Below are 14,438 nucleotides of genomic sequence, written 5' to 3' on the forward strand. Positions count from 1 at the left end.
TGTATTATAACACACAAGACTTTTATACTATACTTATTCATATTTACATAAGTGTTCTCAAATTAAAATGATTTGTTACAAACAAAGAGCCAAAATGCACCCAGGGGGTTTCCTACATGGTTACATGGAAATGATTCTTAATTTCATACATTGAATATTTTTTATACACCATGAATCTTCTAAATTAGAGGCATTCAGTTTTCAGCATGTTGCAGCTAAGTTCAACTATTGGAAATAAAAAGAGGAGATGAGTTACCTATAGCAGTCTACATTTTGATTGAAGATGGCAACACAAGGAAGTGGTTTGTTTGAGCAGTAACAGCATATTTATTGGTATATTCCAACCTGAAATAAAATTAAAATGTGTAAATTTCATATTTTATTATATTAACATTATTTATGACAGTACATATTAAAATTTTCACCTAAGATTATATGTTACAGTTTTAAAGAAAATCATAATTCCAACAGTGATTCTACTATTTATAAACAGGATTGTTTTCTGGCAAACTAAAGAACAATTTCCTAAACAAGTAAATAAACAGAAAACAAAGCTGCTAAAGTCCCTTTGCAGAATTATATTTTTCTATTTAGCATTTATATTTTAGCTTAAAGGAATTAGAAGTAATATTGTGAAACATATAAGTATTGGAAAAATCCCAAACAAGCCAACCAAGGAGATAAACAAATGGGACAAAGAAGTGGGGAGAGAAAACTAAAAAGCTAAAACAATTCAATAAGTATTAAGTAACTTAATTCTAATTCCATATCAGGAGCGTGCCAGATTCCCTAAGCAATATTACACAAAGATTAAATTTTTGTTCTGTAGAAATGAGTCCTATTTTCAATAGAACCATTTTATTATCTAAATATAGCTCTAATTAATTTAAATTTAGCTAAGTGCATTATCCATGATTACCCATTCAAAAGATTATCTTTAGCAACCTGTCAGGCCAACAGAGAAAGCATAGGATTGGGGAAAGACCAAAGATAGCAGCAAAGGATGTTACCGGTGCTGTGCATTTCCTACCATGCACCCCCGAAAATACAGCATGGTATCACTCAAACTTCTTCAGATCTGGATGATAGAATATCTCTTAAATAATGCTGCTTTGGGGCGCCTGGGTGGCGCAGTCGGTTGAGCGTCCGACTTCAGCCAGGTCACAATCTCGCGGTCCGTGAGTTCGAGCCCCGCGTCAGGCTCTGGGCTGATGGCTCGGAGCCTGGAGCCTGTTTCCGATTCTGTGTCTCCCTCTCTCTCTGCCCCTCCCCCGTTCATGCTCTGTCTCTCTCTGTCCCAAAAAAAATAAATAAACGTTGAAAAAAAAAAATTTTTTTAAAAAATAATGCTGCTTTGTAATTTTAGATATACAAAATAAAGCCAATTGATGACAGCAGTAGTCAAAATAGATTATGATTTTGTTTTGAATATATTTCAATACTTTGCATATTATGTGTAAATGGTATATCTTTTTACAGTCTCAGCCCCATGCTTATATTCACATTTACAAATTTCATCCATTCTACAAGAGATTTCACATCCTCCAGGAAAAGCTAATTTGTATTAGTTTTTGGTATTTTTCAGAACAGAATTTTTCAGAATTTTACCTGTAACAGTATAGGTAGCTTAGCATGGGCTTACCCTTCACTGTATTACTTTGAGCAAGTTGTTTATCCTCTCCACCCCCACACTGCGTATTTGTAAAATAGGGATTAAATCAAAATTACCTCTTAGGATGGTTGTGAGAATTATCAGAAAGAATACACATAAAGTACTTAGAACAGGGCTTGACACACATTAAGTTCTCAGTTAATTTTAGCTTCTTTTGATTACAGAGAAGAGCAGAGGTAAACTGCCTTGTTGACAGTTATACTCCATATCTAACACAGTGTCTGGCACTTAGTAGCTCTCAACTATCTACTTCTGAATGAATAAATAACTTGTCCTTGAGAAATACTTCTAATTACACAGAAGGAAATGCCGCGAAGGAGTTTTCATGGTCAAAGTGAGCAGTAAGTTTTAAAACTGAAGGTTATTCAAACAGTGTGGGGACGGGGGAAAAAGGCACAGGGTTCTATGATTAGTGCATTAAAGTAACTTGCTTCTCCTGGGGATTATACTAGGGATTTTGTTAGGACAATGGTCATAGTAATAAAATGTAACCAGGTCCAAAATCTCTGGTTAAATTTGGTTAATTAGTATAGTTTTTATATTAAGAAGAGTAGCAAATTTACACAATCATAAGTGTTGTGTAATAAATATGGCTAGTATATACTTTAGATATACCTGAAGACCATTTTAAAAATGCTTTCACAAAAAGTTTGTAAGACTTCCCAGTCTTTTCAAGAAAGGTTGTCATAACCAAATTAGCAGTGAAGGAACCTTTATCTTCTATGTTTGCTTTAAACTTTACTGTGCTTCAAGGACTTTTCAATTGATTAAGGTATATTTAAGAACTATGATATTGTATATATGTGTACATATGCATTATGCATGCACTATAAGCACTTCATGGAAGTCTATGAACAGAAAGAAACATCTTTACTATTAACTTATCACAAACAAGACATTAGATGTCAGAAGACCATGTAAGATGAGCATCCTGGATTCCTTTCTACTGCCTTTTGCCCTCTTTTACCTTTGTTGTGTCTGTTTCAACCCCTCTGAACTCCCTGAAGCTTCATTCTAGAAGAGTAGCTTAAGTAGAATGAGTAGCTCATTCTAAATTCTACCAGTGCCTCCATCTTGGTGATCATGGCAGGCTCCTTCCCTATGTTAACAGAAGGGAGGTGGAAGTCCTTCATATTGGTCCTTTTAGGAGACAAACCTTTCTCTTAATATTATCAACTATATACTCATAGCTTAATTCCAATGAATATGCTAAACAACACATTGGGCCCCTATGGAATGAGAAAGGGTAATATGAAGAAGGAAATCCCCCTAGTAAGAGGGAACCTGAGTAGAGTTGGAACCCAGATGTTTTTTGTCAGTGGAGTTAGACAACATCCCTCTCCACATGTGTCTATTTGGATTAGGATTAGATGTTTGTGGGTACTGGGGCAGAATAAATTATAAAGATATGTGTACACTTTTGCATCTTGTGATTTGTACTAAGGCCAAAGCCTTCCAGGAGAAAATATTTAAACCCTATCCACTATTGAGGTTGAGATATACCTAACTGATAGAGAATTGGGGGTCTTAACAAAAGTTAGATTTTAGGAGGGGATGTTCCAGAAGAGGATCCAGCATAAGGAAAGAGTATACAATGCATTAGGCCAGTAACAGCACCCAAAACAGTAGCAGGAAATTGGTATAGATATGGCAAATAGCCAAACTATCCCAACCCAACAATACTAGTGGAATTAATCTGGGGATGGGGGGAGGGGAGAGAGGATATTTGTGTACATTTTTTAAACTAGAGCACTTTTGGATTCAGTCAACTTCATGTGGAACCCTCTTAACCCCTAACACCTTTTCTTACCTCTAAAAAAACATCTTTTCCTGGTGAATAGATAAAGATCTATACCAAAAATTCAGACATCAACAGTAATGGTGACAAACTGTAAGTGGTACTCAGGAAAAGAATGTAGGAAAGAATCATGAAAGCAACAAGGAAAAAAAAGTCCTTAATCCATAAGGTAAGACATATCAGGTTCACAACAGACCTATCCACAGAAACTTGGCAGGCCAGGAAGGGGTGGCAGGGTATATTCAATATGTTGAATCAGAAATATATGCAGCCAAGAATTCTTTATCCAGCAAAGCTGTCATTCAAAACAGGAGAGATTAAAAGTTTCCCAAACAAAAACTAAAGGAGTTTATGACCACTAAATCAGCCCTGCAAGAAATTATAAGGGGGACTCTCTTTTTTTTTTTTTTTATTTATATATGAAATTTATTGTCAAATTGGTTTCCATACAACACCCAGTGCTCATCCCAAAAGGTGCCCTCCTCAGTACCCATCACCCACCCTCTCCTCCCTCCCACCCCCCATCAACCCTTAGTTTGTTCTCAGTTCTCAACAGTCTCTTATGCTTTGGCTCTCTCCCACTCTAACCTCTTTTTTTTTTTTTTTTTTGTTCCCCTCCCCCATGGGTTTCTCTTAAGTTTCTCAGGATCCACATAAGAGTGAAACCATATGGTATCTGTCTTTCTCTGTATGGCTTATTTCACTTAGCATCACACTCTCCAGTTCCATCCACGTTGCTACAAAAGGCCATATTTCATTTTTTCTCATTGCCACGTAGTACTCCATTGTGTCTATAAACCACAATTTCTTTATCCATTCATCAGTTGATGGACATTTAGGCTCTTTCCATAATTTGGCTATTGTTGAGAGTGCTGCTATGAACATTGGGGTACAAGTGCCCCTATGCATCAGTACTCCTGTGTCCCTTGGATAAATTCCTAGCAGTGCTATTGCTGGGTCATAGGGTAGGTCTATTTTTAATTTTCTGAGGAACCTCCACACTGCTTTCCAGAGCGGCTGCACCAATTTGCATTCCCACCAACAGTGCAAGAGGGTTCCCGTTTCTCCACATCCTCTCCAGCATGTATAGTCTCCTAATTTGTTCATTTTGGCCACTCTGACTGGCGTGAGGTGATATCTGAGTGTGGTTTTGATTTGTACTTCCCTGATAAGGAGCGACGCTGAACATCTTTTCATGTGCCTGTTGGCCATCCGGATGTCTTCTTTAGAGAAGTGTCTATTCATGTTTTCTGCCCATTTCTTCACTGGGTTATTTGCTTTTCGGGTGTGGAGTTTGGTGAGCTCTTTATAGATTTTGGATACTAGCCCTTTGTCCGATATGTCATTTGCAAATATCTTTTCCCATTCCGTTGGTTGCCTTTTAGTTTTGTTGGTTGTTTCCTTTGCTGTGCAGAAGCTTTTTATCTTCATAAGGTCCCAGTAATTCATAAGGGGGACTCTCTAAGGAGAGAAAAGATGAAAAAAGAAAAAAAAAGACCAAAAGCAACAAAGACTAGAAAGGACCAGAGAACACCACCAGAAAATCCAACTCTACAGGCAACATAATGGCAATTAATTCAGATCTTTCATTACTCACTCTAAACATCAGTAGACTAAATGCTCCAATCAAAAGACATAGGGTAACAGAATGGATAAGAAAACAAGATCCATCTATATGCCATTGACAAAAGACCCAATTGAGACCTAAAGACACCTTCAGATTGAAAGTAAGGGGATGGAGAACCATCTATCATACTAATGGTCGTCAAAAGAAAGCCAGAATAGCTATACTTACTTCAGACAATCTAGATTTTAAAATAAAGACTGTAACAAGAGATGAAGAAGGGCATTATGTCATAATTAAGGGGTCTATAAACAAGAAGATCTAACAATTGTAAACATTTATGTTCCAAACGTGAAACACCCAAATATATAAATAAATTAATCACAAACATAAAGAAACTCATTGATAATAATACCATAATAGCAGGGGACTTCAACATCCCACTTACAACAATGGACAGATCATCTAATCAGATTATCAACAAGGAAACAACGGCTTTGAATTACACACTGGACCAGATGGACTTAACAGATATATTCAGAACATTTCATCCTAAAGCAGCAGAATACACATTCTGCTCAAGTGCACATGGAACATTCTCCAGAATAGATCACACACTGGGACAAAAATCAGCCCTCAACAACTACAAAAAGATCGAGATCATACTGTGCATATTTTCAGACCACAACACTATGAAACTCAAAATCAACCACAAGAAAAAATTTGGAAAGGTACCAAATACTTGGAGACTAAAGAACATCCTATTAAAGAATGAATGGGGTAACCAAGAATTTAAAGAGGAAATTAAAAGTACATGGAAGTCAAGGAAAATTATAGCACCACAGCCCAAAACCTCTGAGATGCAGCAAAAGCGGTCATAAGAGGAAAGTATATACAATCCACGCCTTCCTAAAGAAGGAAGAAATGTCTCAGATACACAACTTAACCTTACACCTTAGAGCTGGAAAGAATAGCATATAAAACCCAAAAACAGCAGAAGACAGGAAATAATAAGGAATAGAACAGAAATCAATGCTACCAAAACCAAAAAACAAAAACAAAAAACAGTAGAACAGATCAATGAAACCAGGAGCTGGTTCTTTGAAAGAATTAACAAAATTGATAAACCACTAGCCAGTTTGATCAAAAAGAAGAAGGAAGGACCCAAATAAATAAAATCAAGAATGAAAGAGGAGAGATTACCACCAACATAGCATAAATACAAACAATAATAGGAGAATATTACAAGCAATTATATGACAATAAAATGGGCAATCTGGAAGAAATGGACAAATTCCTAGAAATATAAACTACCAAAACTGAAACAAGAAGAAATAGAAAATTTTAACAGACCCATAACCAGTAAAGAAATCGAATTAGTAATCAAAAATCTGCCAAAAAACAAGAGTCCAGGGCCAGATGGCTTTCCAGGGGAATTCTAACAAATGTTTAAAGAAGAGTTAACACCTATTCTCTTGCAGCTGTTCCAAAATATAGAAATGGAAGGAAAACTTCCAAACTCATTCTATGAAGCCAGCATTACCTTGATTCCAAAACCAGACAAAGACCTCACTAAAAAGAACTGCAGACCAATTTCCCTGATGAACATGGAGGCAAAAATCCTCAACAAGACACTAGCCAAGTGGATCCAACAATACGTTAAAAGAATTATTCACCACAACCAAGTGGGATGCAGAGCTGGTCCAATATCTGCAAAACAATCAATGTGATACATCACATCAAAAATTTAAAAAAAAAAAGGACAAGAACCACATGATCCTCTCAATAGATGCAGAGAAAACATTTGACAAAATACAGCATCCTTTCTTGAGAAAAACCCTCAAGAAAGTAGGGATAGAAGGATCATACCTCAAGATCATGAAAATCATATATGAAAGACCCACTGCTAATATCGTCCTCAACAGGAAAAAACTGAAAGCTTTCCCCTAAAGTCTGGACACAACAGGGATTTCCACTCTTGCCATTGTTATTCAACATAATATTGGAAGTCTTAGCCGCAGCAATCAGACAACACAAAGGAATAAAAGGCATCTGAACCAGCAAGGAAGAAGTCAATACTAGGTATTTATCCAAGGGATACAGGTATGCTGTGTCAAAGGGACACGTGCACCCCAATGTTTATAGCAGCACTATCAACAACAGTCAAAGTATGGAAAGGGCTCAAATGTCCACCAATGGATGAATGGATAAAAAAGACATGGTATATATACATATATATACATATATATGTGTGTGTATGTAGATATACACACACACATATATGTGTGTGTACACACACACACACACACACGCGCGCGCGCTCGCGCATGTAATGCAGTATTACTCGGCAATCAAAAAGAATGAAATTTTGCCTTTGCAACTACGTGGCTGGAACTAGAGGGCATTATGCTAAGCGAAATTAGTCAGAGAAAGACAAATATCGTATGACTTCATTCATAGGAGGACTTTAAGATACAAACAGATGAACATAAGGGAAGGGGAGCAAAAATAATATAAATATAAAGATAATATAAATAATATAATATAAAAACAGGGAGGGGAACAAAACATAAAAAACTCTTAAATATAGAGAACAAACTGAGGGTTGCTGGAGGGGTTGTGGGAGGGGGGATGGGCTTAATTGGTAAGGGGCATTAAGGAAGACACTTGGGATGAGCACTGGGGGTTATACATAGGGGATGAATCACTGGAATCTACTCCTGAAATCATTGTTGGACTATATGCTAACTAACTTGGTTGTAAATTTAAAAATTAATTAATTTAAAAATATTGTATCAATATTGCTTTATTGTTACTAATGTAAGATGTAATTGGGGAAGGTGAATGTGGGGTATATGGGAATTCTCTATACTATATATTTGATTTTTCTATATAGCTTTTCTAAAGTATAAAATTTATATTTAGGAGTGCCTGGGTGACTCAATGGGTTGAGCATACAACTTCAGCTCAGCTCATGGTCTCACAGTTTGTGTGTTTGAGCCCTGCATTCAGCTCTCTGCTGTCCGCACAGAGCCCCCTTTGGATCCTCTGTCTCCCTTTCTCTCTGCCCCTCCCCTGCTTACACATATGTGTTCTCTTTCTCTCTTTCAAAATATAAATAAATATTTTAAAAATAAATAAAATAAAGTAATATCTATTTTTAAAAAATAGATACAACCCAGTCTTAAGCCAATGTGGATGTACATTTATCTGACCACTGTGGTTGGTAGAGATAGGCATTTGATCTCAGTCAATTCAAATTAAGGTGATGTAAGGACTTTGGCTCAAAATGTTCTACTTAGAAATAAGGAAATGAGATTGAGAAATCTGCAGCAATTTTGTGAGCTTGCCTAGGGATTCAGCTAAACTAGAGAAAAGAATATAGAGAAAGAATCTGGCAATGCTTTTGGAGCTCGGGATACAGCTGGATCTACTCTGGTCAGCTAAGTTACATGAACCAATAATCAACTATTTATTGTGTGAGCCAGTTTCAGTTTAGCATTCAATCACTTTAAACACAAAGAGTGCTGAAAGAACAAATGTGCAAATTATTAACTTCTGTTTTGGGAAATGTACTCAAATAAAGCAAAATTTCTATTATACAAGATAGCAATATAATAGCAGAATAATAACATGATCACCAAATCAGTTCAAACATCTTCAAGATCCAAAATTTTGGATACCATAACCTGTTTTTTGCTTATTTTTAACATTATGATCTGGTTCCTAAGTAAAACCATCCTCATGAAAGGGTACTGATGCAATTTTATCTCCAATGTTAACAGTGACAAAATTATTTTTAAAGTAAATTCATAATCTTTTTTATAAAGCAGCAAATAGACTATTTTAAACTGTGAATGTTTAAGGGTTTTTGACATAGTATGAAAAAGAAGTTTCCAGACAGAATTTATAATAACAAATAAATTATATCCTCTGTCCTTTGATATTCAGATTAGCTTCTTGCATAATTTTGAGGCTTTGTAAGTTTTTGCACTTGGCTCTTTATTTTTGCCTCCAATTGTAAATTCCCATATAGTTTTACAGAACTATGGTAGAACATTTATTTAAAGATCACCACATACACATTTCTATTCATAATACTTGAACAAAAAAAGCCATCAGTAGTCTGTATAACAGGTCTTTAATACTCAATTAAATCACATTAATTTAAGGTGCTCACACACAAAAAAATTATTTTGCTTTTGTTCCTACTAGTGGAAAGGTACATTATAATTGTAGCCTTCAAAAGAGCCTGCATACTAAAATTTTATTCAAGAATATAAAATTAAATTTCAAATAATCCAGGAAAATGTAATAAGAGTCTACATCCTAGACTTTTTTTCAGGGATTTTCTAGATTCCTTTTCAGGGATCTCCACATGATTCTCTCTCTCCTCTGAATCTTCAAAATCCAAGTCTCTCCCAATGGGAACAAATAATAATTAAAAAATCTGTAAACTCCCTAGCGCTAGCTATTAAAGTTTCTCTACTGCCTTTCACAACCAAACTTGTTGAGCGTTGTCTTCACTTGCTGTCACCACTTTCTTACTTGCCAATCATTCCTCAGTCTACTGGAGTCTGGCTTCTAAGTGAAAGGCTCTAACAAAAGTAATCTTGCAGAGGTCACTGCTGATTCCCAGGTTACTTTTCAAGTCTTATTTGAAATCTCAGAAGCATAGGCATTTGCTGTCCTATCCCTTTCTTGAAAGACCTTTACACCACTGGCACAGGAGTCACCAAATATATATGGTCTTTCTCCTACTTTTTTGACTGCTCCCTTTTGATCCTTTATCCAACTCTCACATGTCATTTCTGCCCAAGCTTTCTTTTCTTCTTACTCTAGTCTGTCTGGTTTTTCTACTCCACTATCTCAGAGTCTTTACTTACCATCTGAATTTGGTAACTCCTGATTCTGTATCTCTAGCCCTCATTAATCTCCATCCTGGATTTTAGAACAATTTACCCAACCACCTATTCAATAGCTCAAATTGCATGTCCCACAGGTACCTCAAATTTATTCCATCTACATTTAACTTATAATCTGATCTTCCTCATGAATGACCTCACCATTCACCCAGTTATCTGAGCAATAAACTGACAGGATCCTTTAATCTCCCCTTTTCCTTATCTCTCACATCCACTCAACTACCAAGCAAGGCTTTTGTCTTAACAGCGGTAAGAAATCACTAAAGGGCATTTAAGCAGTGGAGGGACAAGAGCATATTTGTGTATTAGAAAGAGTACAATACCACATAACAGAGAATGGAGTGGAGTTAATCACAGATCGGAAATTATTTTGACCTGTGGTGGAAACCATGGGGGAAATGATACTTTTAATGAATGTTATGTGCCAAATACAAAAACAAACACATTGAGAAAGACTTTTTTCTTTAAAGCAAGTGTTAAACTAAACATACTAGAAATGACAAATATCTCTTCCTGTTACATCATTCCTTCAGAAAATCTGCTTCCTAACAGTGCTGCTTATATCCTATACCTGCTTTGCCCTGTCCTCAGCTGATTGGATCACCTGTGGATATAGGACTTCAGAAAAACCTTACCATAGACTGGGTTAAGCCAGTTAAGACTTTTTCTACTAGTTGCACAGAATGCAGACAGCCAGTCTCTACCTGGTTCTTACACTAATTTGTTTATTCTGTTGAAACAGAAGTGTTCACATTCGATGAGGAATTTTTGAGTACTATATACCCAAATAAAAATCAGAGAATATAATAGCAAAAGTGAAAAAGTTAATACCTTTTAATCAAACAACTGACATTTTAGAAATCCTACAGAAATAATTTTTAAAAATTAGGACAAAGATTTGAAGGGGACAATGATGTTCACTACTGGGCTATTTATAAAAGCAAAAATTTTAAATAGATAAAAGTTGGAATAACTAACTATATTATGAACAACAGAAGACTGCTTAAGGACATGCACAAAACAATAACAATGTTTATTTCTTTGTAGTGAAATTATAGTGATTTTCTTTTCTTTTGCATTTTTCAAGTTTTCTGAACTAAGCATATATGCCTTTTATTAGAAACAAATAAAAAATATTAACAGAAAAATCTACTCACCACTTTAATTAACCAAATAGTCTCAACATCACAATAATGAGACAAACTGGTATTATTTCTATCCAAAAGGGATGCATTATATCACTTATGTAGTGATTTTTTGTCCTAAGTGTCTAATTTAGTCATAGAAAACAATTAGACAAACCCATATTGAAGGACATTCTACAAAACAACTGGTGTGAACTATCCAAAATGCCAACATCTTGAAAGATCCCAATTGTTCTAAATAAAGGAGACTAAAATTACAACCAAATTTGAAGTATGATCCTTGATTGACCCTGTGTGGAAAAAAAAACATTAGGAGAACTGGAGAAATGTGAACATAGACTGAATATCAAAATATATTATTGTTCAATATTAAATTTCTTGAATGTGATAATGATACTGAGGTATAATATATATGCAGTGTTATGGTATAAAATGGTATGTAGGAGATTATCCACATTCTTAGGAGATACATGCTATTATGCTATGTATTTAGTAGTAAAGCACTCCAACTTTAAATAGTTCTGCTAAAATGGACATGCCTGGGCATGCACATACATGCATGCACGTACACACACACACACATATAATTATTAGTAACAGTGTTTCTCAAGCTGTTTCTAAGAGCCTTTTTTAGATCTTTTTTTCCTAATTAGTTCCCTTCCCCCCATAAAATTTTTGAAAATTATGGTTAAAAAAACCCATAAAATTTGCCATCTTAAATATTTTAATTTTTTTTAACATTTTTTATTTATTTTTGTGAGACAGAGACAGAGAGAGAGAGCATGAGCAGGGGAGGCACAGAGAAAGAGAGAGAGGGAAACACAGAATCCGAAGCAGGCTCTAGGTTCCGAGCTTTCAGCACAGAGCCTGACATAGGGCTCACACCCACAGACTGCAAGATCATGACCTGAGCCAAGTCAGATGCTAAACTGACTGAGCCACCCAGGCGCCCTGCCATCTTAAACATTCTTATGTGTATAGTTCAGTATTATTAAGTATATTTACACTGTCATGCAATCAATCTCCAGAATTTTTTCATCGTGTGAAACTTAAACTCTACACCCATTAAACAACAACTTCTCACTTCTCCCTGCTCCACCCATTCCCTGGCAACCATTTTACTTTCTGATTCTATGATTTTTTTCTGTTCTATATACTTTATAGGTGGAATCATATAGTATGTTTGTATGTGTGTGTATGTTTGTGTAATTTGCTTATTTCACTTAGCATAATGTCCTCAAGGTTCATCCATGTTGTGGTGTGTGTTAAAATTTCCTTCCTTTTTAAGACTGAATAATACTCCATTGATTGTATATATCACATTTTATTTATCCATTCATCCATCCATGGACACTTGGGTTGCTTCCACTTTTAAATGTTGTGAATAATGCTGTTAAGAACATAGGTGTACAAATACCTCTTTTCAAGACCTGCTTTCATTTTCTTTGAATACATACTCAGAAATGAATCATATAACTCTATATTAATTACTTGAGGAACTGACATAGTATTTTCCATAGCTGCTGCACCATTTTACATTGCCACCAACACTGCACAAGTTCTAATTTTTCCACATCTTCATCAACACTTATAATTTTACATGTTTTGGATATGAGCCGTCCTCATGGGTGTGAGGTGATAATCCATTAAGATTCTGAATTGCAATTCCTTTTTTTTTTAATTTTTTTAAAATTTTTTGAGAGAGAGAGAGAGAGAGAGAGATAGAGAGAGAGAGAGAGAGAGAGAGAGACAGAGCATGAGCATGGGAGGGGCAGAGAGAGAGGGAGACACAGAATCCAAAGCAGGCTCCAGGCCCCGAGTTGTCAGCAGAGGGCCCGACTTGGAGTTCAAACCCACAAACTGCGAGATCATGACCTAGCCAAAGTCGGACACTTAACCGACTAAGCCACCCGGGCGCCCCTGAATTGCAATTCCTTGATGATTTGTAATGTTGAACAACTTCTCATGTGATTATTGGCCGTTTGTAATATATTTTCAAGACCTTTGCCTGTTTTTTAATCAAGTGACTTTGTTGTTGTTGTAGAGTTGTAGAAGTTCTTTGTATATTCTAAATATACACATTATCAGATATATGATTTGCAAATGTCTCTTCTCATTTCACAGGCTGCTTTTTCACTCTGCTGATTGTGTCCTTTGATGCACGTTAAGTTTTAAATTTTAATGCTGTCTCATTTGTCTTTTTTTAGATTTGTTGCCTGTGCTTTTATGTCATATCCAAGAAATCATTGTCAAATCCAGTGACATGAAGCTCTTCCTCTATGTTTTCTTCTAAAACATAGTTTTATAGTTTTTAAGTTTTATCTTTACGTCTTTGATCCATTTTGAGGTTTTTTGTTGTTGTTGTTTGTTTGTTTTTTATGTAGCATAAGGTAAGGGTCCAACCTCATTTTTTCTTTTTTTTGCATGTGCATATCCTGTTTTCTATATAGCCTTCTTAGCATGAGTCAACACTAACCGGCTTTAGGTTAGCCAGTTATATAGGTTATATCTTTAGGTTACATAAGAAATACATATATTATATTTATAATATATATAATATATTTATATAATATAATTATATAACATATTAGTTATATTATATATTATTATATTTATAATATATATTTAGGTTACATAGGTTATATATTTAGGTTATATAAGAAAAAACTTGGGGCGCCTGGGTGGTGCAGTTGGTTAAGCGTCCGACTTCAACCAGGTCACGATCTCACGGTCCGTGAGTTCGAGCCCCGCGTCAGGCTCTGGGCTGATGGCTCAGAGCCTGGAGCCTGTTTCCGATTCTGTGTCTCCCTCTCTCTCTGCCCCTCGCCCGTTCATGCTCTGTCTCTCTCTGTCCCAAAAATAAATAAACGTTGAAAAAAAAAAATTTAAAAAAAAAAAAAAAGGAAAAAACTTGCTACTGAGATCTAACAACTTTTTCTGACAACAAAAGAGTATTTATATATTTAAAGACAAACTGGTATTAAATATCAGCTCACCTTGGTCAAACTTTCACTCTTGGCAGATAACATGATACTCTATATGAAAACCCTAAAGATTCCACCAAAAAACTGCTAAAACTGATCCATGAATTCAGCAAAGTTGCAGGATATAAAGTCAATGCACAGAAATTGGCTGCATTCCTATACACCAATAATGAAGCAACAGAAAGAGAAATCAAAGAATCGATCCCATTTACAATTGCACCAAAAACCATAAAATACCTAGGGATAAAGCTAACCAAAGAGGTGAAAAATCTATACACTGAAAACTATAGAAAGCTTATGAAAGAAATTGAAGAAGACACAAAAAAATGGAAAAATATTCCATGCTCCTG

The 14,438-nt window shown here is 35.5% G+C and overlaps 1 long non-coding RNA gene across 2 annotated transcripts in view; it reads right to left on the minus strand.

Moving 5' to 3' along the window:
• The window catches only part of LOC147583570 (uncharacterized), a 72,813-nt gene that overhangs the window by 51,262 nt on the left and 7,113 nt on the right, over window positions 1-14,438 (minus strand). For both annotated transcript variants that reach the window (XR_015248345.1, XR_015248346.1), the window contains exon 2: window positions 257-345. This is a non-coding gene — a long non-coding RNA (uncharacterized LOC147583570). The remainder of the gene's footprint in view (window positions 1-256; window positions 346-14,438) is intronic.

The sequence above is a fragment of the Puma concolor genome, chromosome A2, assembly GCF_028749965.1.
Source record: "Puma concolor isolate L17-30 chromosome A2, mPumCon1.1.hap2, whole genome shotgun sequence".
In the NCBI taxonomy this organism is placed as follows: Eukaryota; Metazoa; Chordata; class Mammalia; order Carnivora; family Felidae; genus Puma; species Puma concolor.